The sequence below is a fragment of the Balaenoptera acutorostrata genome, chromosome 1 (genome assembly GCF_949987535.1).
Source record: "Balaenoptera acutorostrata chromosome 1, mBalAcu1.1, whole genome shotgun sequence".
Taxonomy (NCBI): domain Eukaryota; kingdom Metazoa; phylum Chordata; class Mammalia; order Artiodactyla; family Balaenopteridae; genus Balaenoptera; species Balaenoptera acutorostrata.
The window spans coordinates 149,854,428-149,867,810 of record NC_080064.1 but is presented as its reverse complement, the minus strand read 5'-3'; positions in this window follow the sequence as shown (position 1 = coordinate 149,867,810).

Here is a 13,383-nt window from a genome sequence, read left to right as displayed (position 1 = left end):
TGCTGCCATATGATCAGGGAGCAAATCCTTTCAAAGAACTCGAATTCTCACTACTATTTATTTCATTAGCTCTCAAGATTCCCATGAGTTAATGTCCTCACTCTTCAGCTGCATGAAGTCCAAGAAGTGGCAATTTGGGTCCATGGTCCTTCTAGCACACAGGAGGTCGCCTTCGACTGGCATGAGGTCACAGTTTCTGGAGTTCATGACATCAAACTCAAAAGGTCAGAAATACCCTACTTTCTAAGAACAGTTACTTATGAATCTCTCATGAATCCATGAACTGAGCTAAACTGTTCTTCATCCTGATTATATCCCTACCTGGGCCACCTCTTAGGAAAGTACACAGCTGTAGCATTTACCATGGCTGGCCAAGGAGCCATCAACACCTCCAAGGAGCTGCATGAGGGCAGGTCAATAAAAGTCGTAATTATCCCTGTCTAATCGTCCCCAAAATACCTGGCTGTTGCCATTTTGTGTCATGATAGTGGGAATAGGTGCCAGGTTGCTAAAAATAACTGGAATAGGGAAATTCTGTGTGGAATCTTTTTTTTTTTTTTAATATAAATTTATTTATTTATTTATTTTTGGCTGTGTTGGGTCTTCGTTTCTGTGCGAGGACTTTCTCCAGTTGCGGCGAGCAGGGGCCACTGTTCATCGTGGTGCACGGGCCTCTCACTGTCGCGGCCTCTCTGTTGCGGAGCACAGGCTCCAGACGCGCAGGCTCAGTAGTTGTGGCTCACGTGCTTAGTTGCTCCGTGGCATGTGGGATCTTCCCAGACCAGGGCTCGAACCCATGTCCCCTGCATTGGCAGGCAGATTCTTAACCACTGCACCACCAGGGAAGCCCTATGTGGAATCTTAAAATCATTGTTCAAAGGGGAATTCCTTGGCAGTCCAGGGGTTAAGACTCTGTGCTTCCACTGCAGGGGGCGCAGGTTGGATCCCTGGTCGGAGCACAAAGATCCTGCATGCTGCACGGAGCTGCGGCACGGGAGGGGGGCAGTTCATAGGAGATAAAGAAAGTGATGGCCAGACACACTATTATAAAAAATCAAGTCAGGACAGTTCTGAGTAAAAAGTCAATAGATTCCCCCTCTTCATTATGTACATTTTTCAGTCTTTTCCCACCAACCTTAGAAGAAAAATATTTGGAGCCAGGGGATTTAACTTTACCTTCTTAAAATGATGGTGTTCAGAATAAAGGGGCCAGTCCAGATACAGCCCTCTTCCTGACATTGTCTGTGTTTGCTAATATTTGTAGCTGCCCTAAACCTCTGAAAATATATCCAGCCTGACAAAGCTGGATTCCAACTTTATGGGCCACTGACTCTTCTTCTAGTGTCCTAAATGCCACATTTAAATAAAGCCCCAGGGACTTCCCTGGTGGCATAGTGGTTAAGAATCTGCCTGCCAGTGCAAGGGACGGGGATTCGAGCCCTGGTCTGGGAAGATCCCACACGCCGCGGAGCAACAAAGCCCGTGTGCCACAATTACTGAGCCTGCGCTCTAGAGCCCACGAGCCACAACTCCTGAGCCGGCATGCCACAACTACTGAAGCCCGCGCGCCTAGAGCCCGTGCTCCACAACAAGAGAAGCCACTGCAATGAGAAGCCCGCGCACCGCAAAGAAGAGTAGCTCCCGCTCACAGAAACTAGAGAAAGCCCGCACACAGCAACAAAGAGTTAACGCAGCCAAAAATAAATAGATTGATTAATTAATTAAAAAAAATAAAGTCCCAGTAAGTGGTAATTCATTAGTTTGTTTTTCCCTCACCTCTTTGGTTCTGAGCTTTTTTTTTTTTTAATTTTATTTATTTATTTATTTATTTATTTATTTATTTATGGCTGTGTTGGGTCTTCGTTTCTGTGCGAGGGCTTTCTCTAGTTGTGGCAAGTGGGGACCCCTCTTCATCGCGGTGCGCGGGCCTCTCACTATCGCGGCCTCTCTTGTTGCGGAGCACAGGCTCCAGACGCGCAGGCTCAGTAATTGTGGCTCACGGGCCCAGTTGCTCCGCGGCATGTGGGATCTTCCCAGACCAGGGCTCGAACCCGTGTCCCCTGCATTGGCAGGCAGATTCTCAACCACTGCGCCACCAGGGAAGCCCGTGAGCTTATTTTTTAATGTAATTTAAACACCTAGGTGAAATTGTCAATAAATAATAATGCAAACTGTACTACCAGATTTACAGAAGTAAAAACTAGATGGACTTCCAGATGGATTACAAATTCAGAGAGGACTGGAAAATAAAGCAAGAAAAGAGTGCATTTGTTTCTAACATCAGCTGCTATACCCAGAACACCCCTCTGAGAGCTATGGGCCATGAAAGGAATCTTCTGCTGTGATTAGCAACAAGGAACAACCTTCTTTGGGGGAGGGAAGGATCAGGTCATGTTTGGGATGGCTTTCTAAAGAACATGGACGCTCCAGCCTGCAGGGGTGAGATAGGGTTACCCCCCAGTATGGGCAGGGCTATGTAAGTGAATCCAATAGCACTAAATCAAAACCTCCCCTAAGACCTGGCTGCTTCCTGGCTGCCTCTTCTAGAATGAGGAGTGACCCAGAGTGTGACTGGCACTGTGACTTCAAACATTTCTGAGTAATTCCCACGGACCTAGACAAGGGCAATTAGAGAACTGGTTTGGAATGACCACTGAGATCGAGAGATACTTCTGGTGGCCAGCAGGAGAATGGCAAATTGCCTAGGAAGCTCAATTTTGAGGTATCTTCTGCTACAACTAGGAGGCAGAGGTACCTTCTGACATCCTAAATCCTAGACACTAGAGCTTACTAATGTAGGAGGGTGCATCCTGGGCTTCCCTCCACGATGGGCACCTTTGATGTCATGGAATACACAAAGACAAAAATTGTTAATGGTGAAAGAGAAACTGAATTTTTAGTGATAGAGGAAGACCCAAATGATCTGGCCACTGTCTGGCTACCTTTCTGATCTAATTTCCAACGACTCTTCACTGTCTCCCGCTGCCCCCAGGATGCATTCTGCTATTCCTTGAACATACATTCCAACTACTCTCATACCTCAGGACCTTTGCATGTGCTGTTTCCTTTGCCAAGAACTCCACTCCTCTAGATGTTTCCTGGAAGTTTCCTCACTTCATTCCTTGGATAGATCTTTCCCAGCCATCCTATCAAAATAGAACCTCTTCACACTCCATTCTCTATTCCTTTACCCTGCTCTAGTTTCCTTGGTAGCACATTCACTACCTGACATTATATTATCTATTTGTGTTTATTTGTTTATTGCCCCTCTCCGCCCCTCCAGAAGCTCCATCGCAAGTAGGGATTTTTGTCTGTGCTGGTCACCACTGTATTCCACTGCCTAGTGCATAGAAGATCCCCAACAAATATTTTTTGAATGTTTGAATAAATAAAAATTTTATTATTTTTATGTGATTATATGCAGTTATTTTCCTGTGCTCAAAATTCTACAGGTACTATTTTATTTAATCTTAACAACAACCCTATGAAGTAAGGATTACACTCTCCCATTTATAGATGAAGAAATTGAGGATTAGAGAGATGAAATAACTTGTCTGTTTTTGTTGTTATTTCTAGGTGGTTTCTGTGTTTGGGAGGTTTTGACGTTGGTTTGCTTTTAAGGACCTCAGTCACAAGGAGACATCCAGACTTATCCCCATTCGGAACACACTCCGTTCCTCAGTTTATACACTGCCTCTCTTTTGCTTATTTTATAATTTCTCCCTTTATGCCCTATTCCTAACTTGGTTCTCCTCCTCCAGATTTGCATCTGATATAGTATATCTGAGGCAGTTAATTATAGTTAAGGGTCTATACTGCAGCTAGTTTGCCTGGGCTGACCTCCTGGCTTTGCCACTTATTAGCTATGACATTGGGAAATTTTGGAACTTTTGATCTCCCTCCATTTCTTTTTTTTCCTTCTGGGGTCCCTAATACACACACTTTGACACTTACCTGATTCTCCACGTTTCTTTTCTATTTTCCATTCTTTATCCTTATCCTTTCCTTGCCTCCTGGGGAAACTACTCAACCTAACCTTCCGGCTCATATTTACTAGGTACCTTCATTATTTAAGCAATCCATTGAATTATTTATTCAATAATTACAGGATATTTTTGAAAAACTAACTTTTTTTCAGTTTTATTGAGGTATAATTGACAAATAAAATTGTAAGATACTTAAAAGTATACAACGTGATGACTTGATATATGTAAACATTGTGAAAGGACTTTCCCCGTTAAGTTAACACATCTATCATCTCAATATTTACTTTTGGTCAGGGTGAGAACATGTAAATTCTACCCCTCTCAGCAAATTTCAGTTATACAATACAGTGTTATCAACTCTAGTCACCAGTTACACATTAGATCCTCAGACATTATTCATCTTTTAAGTGAAAGTTTGTACCCTTTTACTAACCTCTCCCTATTTCCCCCACCCTCGAGCCCCTGGCTACCATGATTCTACTTTCTGCTTCTATGAGTTTGACTTTTTTTTTTTTTAGATTCCACATGTAAGTGATACCATCAGTACTGTCTTTCTCTGTCAGGATTCATTCTAATTCTTCTACTTTTCTAGTAAGAACTGCTTATTCTCACTTCATGTTGCCAGTATCTTCTCTCACCTCTTCAAGCATACTTATTATTCTGGTTTTAAATTCTTTTCCTGTTTTCCATGAGTTCTGTTTTCTCTGGTATAGGTTGTTCAGTTTGTTGTTCCTCAAACTCACAGTTCTCAGTATTTGCCCTCTGAGCTCATCCTTGTTCCTTTGGGGCCATTAGCTGCCTTGATTAGCAAAATGCATCTGTGGAGGGGGCAGATGTCTATAAGAACTTGTGCTGCTCTAGATGAATTGGTGCGTATGTTTGTTATGTGCATTCGTGGGAGAGGCACGGTACTGTGCTCAATTGGTCTCCAAAGAACTTCTGAATAATCTTTTCTTGGAGGCAGTCACTCTGTATTATAAGTGGGTGCCCACAGGAGGATAAGAGCCAGGAGATGTATGTGTGGAGGGGGCCTCTTCAGGGACTGGTCAGACCAGATACACTCATTGCCATCTGCTCATAGCCATACCCCATCCAAGCTCTGCCTTGTAGTTACCCCACTGCTTCTGAACTGTGTGCTGAAATCCTGCCTCTACAGCACCCAAAGGAGGGGCACATCTACCTAGGGCAGCACAAGGATGAGGAAAAGACAGAACTGAAACATTTTCCCCCAAACTGTGTCCCTACTTGTGACCCCAGGCCCTACCCACCTCTGGCCAGTTTCCCTGCCAGGAGATCAAGTCAACTTCTATGCACCCCAAGAATTTCTTTCTATGGCTAATTGCTGAGCGCAGCTCCAAAGTTCATCATCTCCTGTGGCATCTCTCCAGGGGAGAACACTCAATTTGGGTTGCTTTGCTATCTTGCCCTGAACCAGAAGCCCTGTAGGTTTCCCAAGATCACCAAGCTGTAAGTGATGGAGCTGGGATTCAAACCTTGATCTTTTTGACTCCAACACTTGTGATTTTAACCCCTATACTATGTTCAGGGTTTCCTGAAAGGTAATTGGGTCAAATTATCCATCCAACTAAAAAATTATTTCATTCCAAATCTTTCCCACTAAACAGAACCTGGGCTCCTTAGAGAAATGGCAAACTCCAAGTCTGAAGAAAGAAATGTACAAGAAAGGTATCAAAAGAACACTAGGGTTGTAACCAAAGGACTCAGAAACCACCTTGAAGAGACTCTCAGTGGCTACAGATGGACCAATTTTAGCATCAATAAGGATGATAAAAGCAATTAGTTATACGTTTTCAACTGCATTGAAATCCATAAGTTCATAATGGTACAAAGGAAAAAAACTAATTAGTCATCATTGGAACCAAGTCATTTTTTTGAAAAATGATAAATGAAGGCATAGAAATAAATCGTTCATCTTGCCTTTCCTAAGAAATTACACCACTGGTAACCAAGCAGTAGATGAGGAGGGATTTTACATTATGGAAATATCCTAGATAACAAGTAAAAGGGATGATAAAATTAGAATATCACCATTTTGCAACCTCTGATAAAGTCATGGATCCAGGCAAGACCTTCAATGGTTGCTAACATCACAAAAAAAGAGATAATCAGACATCAGACTGTCACTATTTTGTTTTGAGAAAGACAACCTGTACCTGATCAGGCCTCTAGATAGATTCAGCTACCAATTTACAAAAAAAAATACAAGTCAGAGGAATATGTTCAAACAGACCTCAGAGATCAGCATACGAACAATCGGCAAAATGCATGCCGTGGGAAAGTCTAGAAGGAAACATTTTTTTAAAAACAAATACATTTCAATGGCGGGGGGAAAAAATAGGGGTAATCTATAGATTAAAAGAGACTTAAAAGACATATCAACTCTCACAACATGTGGCCTTATCTGTATCCAGAATCAAATAAACAAAATCTAAAACAAAAAAGCTATGCCATTTATGAGGACTTTTGAACACTGATTAGATATTAAGGAATTACTATGAAATACTTTAGATGTGATAACTGGTATTGCTTTTATGTTAAAAATAGAGTCCTCTTCTTTTAAATATATATATTTTTTATAGTTGAAATGTTTTATCTGGGTTTTGCTTCCACATAGGGCAAGAGCCAGGAAATGGATGGGAGTACAGATAAAGCAAGGATGGCAAGGAGTTTATGACAGCTGAAGCTGGCTGATGGATACATGGGAGTTCATTATACTAATTGGTTAATTTTGTATAAGTGTGAGATAATAAAGTTAAAAGCCTAATAATAATAAAAAGTTTAAAAGGAAAAATATATTTTAAGAACAATATGTCCTCATTTCAAATAATATTGAAGTACATAATGAAAAGATGGGTTGCCTGTTTTCACTTCCCATTTTCATATTAACATTCCCTGGAGGTAATCACTTTAATTCTATACTGATACAGACAAAGGCTTTATGCTTTATTTTATAGATATATATGTTAAGTGCAAGAAAAAGCTGAAGTGAGGCATTAGCTACTACAAAATGCTGTCAGCCATCCTACATTTTGGGTGGGACATACACAAGACTATTTTAAAGTCTGGAATTATATATACCAAACAATATAGAGGAGAAAACTACATTTTCATTTCTAGTAAATTTGAGATTTGAAGGTATCAGAATAAATTCAAAGGTACCTCCCTTTGGAGAAAACACAATACAAAAATTCCAAACTTAGGAAAAAAATTTGTTTTAGATTGGATAAGAAGGAATCTTCACTTAAAACAAGTAAACAGGGCTTCCCTGGTGGTGCAGTTGTTGAGAATCTGCCTGCCAATGCAGGGGACACGGGTTCGAGCCCTGGTCTGGGAAGATCCCACATGCCGCGGAGCAACTGGGCCCGTGAGCCACAACTGCTGAGCCTGCGCGTCTGGAGCCTGTGCTCCCAACAAGAGAGGCCATGATAGTGAGAGGCCTGCGCACCGCGATGAAGAGTGGCCCCCGCTCACCACAACTAGAGAAAGCCCTCGCACAGAAACGAAGACCCAACACAGCCAAAAATAAATAAATAAATAAGTAAATTAAAAAACAAACAAACAAAAAAACAAGTAAACATAAGTATAGCTTAGGGCTTCTTTAGATTGTGAACTCCACTACTGATTTTGATTTTTAAATTTTATTAAATGTATACATAACTTCTCAAATGCACACACATGCACACACCCCATGATCCATGATCTGGATTTGAAGTCAGGAGAACTGAGTCTATAGGTAACCTGTGTGTAGGACACCAAAATAACTGGTCAATCCTGTCAATTCAGTTTTTAAAACTGTCTGTTTCAGCTAGAAATATTCTATTAAAATAGCTGATAAATTAATCACAGTAGACCTGTCCAGGAAAGAGGAGAAAAGAAAGGTTAGCAAGCATAAGAATATAAATAGAGACCAAGTATCATAACTACATGGACCTTATTTAAAAACAAAGAGAGAAACACTTAGCGTGTGCATTGGTCTTATTATCTCTTTTCTGACAAGAAGCAGAAAGATGGACTTGTAGGACCCTTCTGCATGCCAGGTACCACCTACTCCCATCCATCTGCCAAGCCAGCTCCATATGTTCTCTAAAACCAGTGTAATCTCTTTGTGAGACTTTTTTTTCCAATTAAGGAGAGCATCTTTTCTACCCAATTTTTCTGCAAACTCCTTATAAACACTTACATGATTGTATTTGTGTAAAATTTAATCTATTTATTATAGATGGTATATAGATTAATATTGACTAATGGTAATTACTCTTTTCTGTGTACATAGTTCATATTAACATTAATTCAAAAGTGTTTAATAAGCCCTTACTGTTTGCTAAGTGTTCATAATACACAGTTGAATAAGACATGTTTTGGGGGGAATTTTTTAAACAGTCTTCTATATTTAGACTAAAGCAGGTCTTTGTTGTCATCTTTTGATAACTTCCTATACTTAATACAGAATTATGAATGAATACAAGCTTTTTGATAAAGAAGAAAGGAGTTTTTTTTTTAAGGAATAGAACTTGAGAAAAGTGTTCAACAGCTACTTTCCTTGAAAGAACATTATTACCACATTTTTCTGTATTCTTTAATTTTAAAAGGAATCATTCAAATTAAATGATCCTTGACATGAAACTTCAAAAAATGTTATGACATCATCAAATCATGAAAACAGCATGAAGATTTAGGAAAATAGTCCTTAGTAGGAGCACAAAAACACCCTTTTTGGCTAAACTAGTACTTAGCTGTAAGAACTGTAAATGAAGGATATAAAAGGAGTCTGACTTCAAAATTCCTAATGTTTGAAAATCATACAACGGAAGAAAACAATGTTAAAATAAGGAACGAAAAATTTTAGTCTAAATAATAGCTGTTCTGCAAAGTGAGTTACATCTTTATGTGTGTTTTATATCTTACTGAATACACGTTTTTATTGGTTTGCAACCAGCAAAGCCATTGGTACCCATTTTAGTGTAGAAAGCAAGTACTCTAGAAGAAACATTTGAGAAAACTCCCTGTATTTGTGGAGGAGTAGTCATTTCTTAACCAAATTCTGTAACCAAGAAAGTAAATATTAATACATGGTCATATAAAACTATCAATTTCCTCAAAAATGCACAGAAATAAGTGAGTTATAAAAAGTTGGCAGGACAGGGATGTGATTCATGTATGAGATCTTCCACTAGAGCTATTGATGGCCATGCCTGGGCCACTGGAGCACAGGGCGCTGGCCTCACTCGATGACCCCTGCTGAGCTCACCGACGTCTTCGCAAGAGTTTGCAAGGGGAGAAAGTGACATTTTCACTCCTACTAAAATTGAGATCTCATCAGAGTAGTTCAGCAGTGCCTCACTTTGGAGAAAACCTAATATAAAAATTCCAAACTTATGAAATAAATATTTTGGGGGATTGTTTCTCATTCAAGGTAAATAGCCAAGGCTCTAACCATAGGCTCATTTATATTATGTGCACCAGTGTTGATTATACGTCAGAATTCAATATTTACACAAATTAACACACACACACACACACACACACACACACACACGATGTAGTATTTGGACTTGAGGTCAGACATAAGATTATTACAAGTTGTAACAACTGGCCATGTGACTCTACAATTCACTTATAGGCCCTTGTTTCCCAAGCTATACAGTAAGGAAAACTGGCCTAAAACCTCCTTTAACTCTAAAATTGTATGATTCTCTGATTTCTCTAAGATAAATCTTCTACTACATCGGTGGCATAAGTTCATAGTTCCCTTATATGCCTCTTCCCCAAACTTCTTATTTTGAAAAGTGGTGGTTTTGGCTAATGCTCTAGGAACTACACAAGTAGTGGACTTCCTGTGGTTCCTATGGCTACTGTACATCTGGGTTTTTCTGGACATGTCAATAAAAAATAAGTTTTTAATTCCCAAATACCAGTACAGAATTCTCCATAAGTACTGAGATTTTCTACAGGTAAAATAAAATAACGGTTGTCTTTTCTAAAAATCTCTGGAAAAGTAAGTTAATATGTAAAATTTTCTCAGTTTGCTGTGTTTCTCCAAATAGTCTCTTAAATTTCCAGGGGCTGCCCCCACTTGTCTATTAGTGGAGGAGAGCAGTAAAAAAGGTAGCAAATTAATGTATATGGAGAAATAGAAGACTACTGATTTTTAGTTCACAAATTTATTTATGCCTATAAACTTATGGCTTCAATTTTCTATTCCTACATAAACTATCATCATTTATTAACTCAACAACTATATCTTGAACTCTTACTATGTGCCAGGCTTTGTGCTGGTCACTAGATACAAGTAGATAGAACCAAACAGGCTTTGGCCTCATGAAAGTTACAGCTAGTGCAGGTATAAACGTTAAATAAATTGTTATACCAAATATATTCGTAATTACAAATTGTGCTAAATGTAATGAAGGGGGAAGAAAACAATATTCAGAGAGAGAGAGAATGACTCTCCTAACTTAGAATTTGGGATACCTGAATCTTCAAAACAATTTATCTTTTATGTAAGGTGTCTCCTATAGATCAGATGTGATCTCTGAGGCCAGGCTGAGTGTATTAGTCAGGGGTCTCCAGAGAAGCAAAACCAATAGAAGCTATATATATTATATATATGGAGAGAGAGAGAGAGAGATTTATCCTAGGATTGATTCACATGATTATGGAGGCCAGGAAGTCTCATCCTCTGCCATTTGCAAGCTGGAGAACCATGAAAGCTGGGGGTGTAGTTCAGTCCAAGTCCAAGGGCCCAGTAATAGGGGAGCCAATGGCGGAAGTCCAGGTCAGATCTGAAGGCCTGAGAACCAGGAATGCAGACATCCAAAGGCAGAGAAAATGGATGTCCCAGCTCAGGCAGAAGGAGCAAATCCCCCCTCCTCTGCCTTTTTGTTCTATTCATGCTCTCAGTGGTTTGGAAAATGCCCCCCCTCCCCACCCCCCATTGGTGAGAGTGGAGTAACTTCTTTACTCAGTTTATTCATTTAAATGCTAATCTCTTCCAGAAACACCCTCACAGACACAGTCAGAAATAATGTTTTACCAGCTATCCGGGCATCCCTTAGCCCAGTCAAGTCAACATATAAAATTAACCTTCAAATACTATGAAGAAAAAGTGAAAAACAATATTAAGGGAGAGAGTAACCTAGAACTTGGGATACTTGAATCTTCAAAACAATTCATCTTTTTAAAAAAACTTTTATTTCATTTATTTTATTTTTTTTGGCCACGTTGCACAGCTTGAGGGATCTTAGTTCCTGACCAGGGATCGAACCCCAGACGCACAGCAGTGAAAGCGCTGAGTCCTAACCACTGGACCATCAGGGAATTCCCTAAAACAATTCATCTTATATAAAAAGCAGATGTTATCTCTAAGGTCAGGTTGGAGGATGCAGAACATCCTTCCTTTCTTTACCCCTCTCTCTTCTCTTCCTTCTTCATCCCCAGGTTCCCAGAAACCAACTTCTTTCCTTCCTTCTCCTTCAGAAACAAACAAACAAAAAATTAGGCCCCCATGTACATTCAATTATGAAAACCAATACCTAGGAGATCCAGTAATCACCTGGGCTTAGCCATGATAGTGGTCACCATGATAAATGGTGAATGGTAAATGAGAATGCGTTGTAAATAAGCAAGCACACCAGACATCAGAACTCACAGAGCAAGGCCATAGTATCAAGCCCTATGTTCATTTTTCTGTCCTAGTTGTGCTTGGCTTCTTGGCAGTATTTCACTGAGTTGACTACTACCTCTTTCCTGAAACACAACACCTCTGGGCACACTCTTACTCTCCCCACCCGCACCCCCTTCGAAACTCTCTAGCCACTCTTTCTCTACCCTGTCTCATCTCCTTCTCTCCTTGATTAATCATGTTTATTCATGTGACTTCAAATGCCATTTGTAATAGACGCCTCCCGAATTTATATCTAATGCTGAAATCTTTCTTCTGAACTCCAGTATCAAAACTAAACTCTTAATTCACATTCTTTAATCCTGTTCCTCTAGCAGTCTACCCCATTGGATATAGTAATATCACCATCCACCCAATTGTATGAGGCAGAAACATAGGAGCATCTGTGATGCCCTCACCTCCTACCTTCTTCATTCATTCCATCATATAACCTTGAATCAGCCCACATTTTCCCATCTCCTCTCCCAGCTTACCGGGCCAGGCTATCACCATTACCCACCTGGACCACTATAGTAACCTTCTATGTGTTTGTTGGTCTCCATTCTCTTCTCCACAGGCAGCCATCTTTCTCCAGGTTAAAAACCTTCAATGACCTCCTACAATAGTTTGAAAAATAAGTTCAAGTATTTTACTAAGAGTCTTGTATGATCTGACCTCTGCAAACCTCTCCAACCTTATCTTGGGCCATCTCTCTTTTGCTCACTGTGGCTAAAACATCCTGATTTCTTTTTCACACCCTTATTTATCCCAAGCTATTTCCTAACTCGGGGCCTTTGGGTATGCTCTTCCCTCTGAAAGGAACATAATTAAACTCTACTTTTCATATAGTTGGTTCCTTACTCATTGAGGGTCAGTTTACTATCACCTCCTGAGTTCTTTCCTGGTGACTCTCTGTATCAAGGTCCTCCAGAGAAACAGAACCAGTGAGAAAGATAGATAGATGGACAGACAGACAGATAGGTGGAGCTAGGTAAATAGACAGATGTCTTATGGGGGGTGGGGCATGGGGGTGGCAAATCTGAAATCTGTAGGTCAGCCCAGCAGGCTGGAAACTCCCAAGCAGGAGCTGGTACTGCAGTCATGGGGCAGAATTTCTTATCTTCCTCAGGGAAATCTCAGTTTTGCTCTTAAGGCCTTTCAACTGATTGGATGAGGCCCAGCCTCATTATGTAGGATTATCTCCTTTATTTAAAGTCAACTGAAAAAATAAAAAATGAAGTCAACTTAATTGTAGATGTTAACCCCATCTGCAGAATACCTCTACAGCAACATCTAGATTAGTACTTGATTGGAAAACTGGATACTATAGCCTAGCCACGTTGACACATAAAGCTAACCAGCACACCCTGCTAGAAGCATTGGACTCTTTTTCATCTTTATTTTTATGTGGTTGGCATACACATTTTATTTCCTCACACCAGGTACCTTGATCAGAGCCTAGAATTTTTTCCTCATTACTGTTCAAGGCTGGACTAAGGCACTCTGGATGTGCAATAGAATTTCTGGGCTAGGGAATCTCTTCCACAAATTTCCCTTCATCCATATTTTTCCAGTCTAAAATTTTGCGGGTTAGAGATAATTGGTGTCATACACTGTCAAAATGTAAACTCTACAAGTGGTAGTTATAATTATCCTGTTATTGGAAATTCTAAGCCGGTCTTGGTAAAGAAAAGGAAAGGGGAAAGTTAAGTTTGT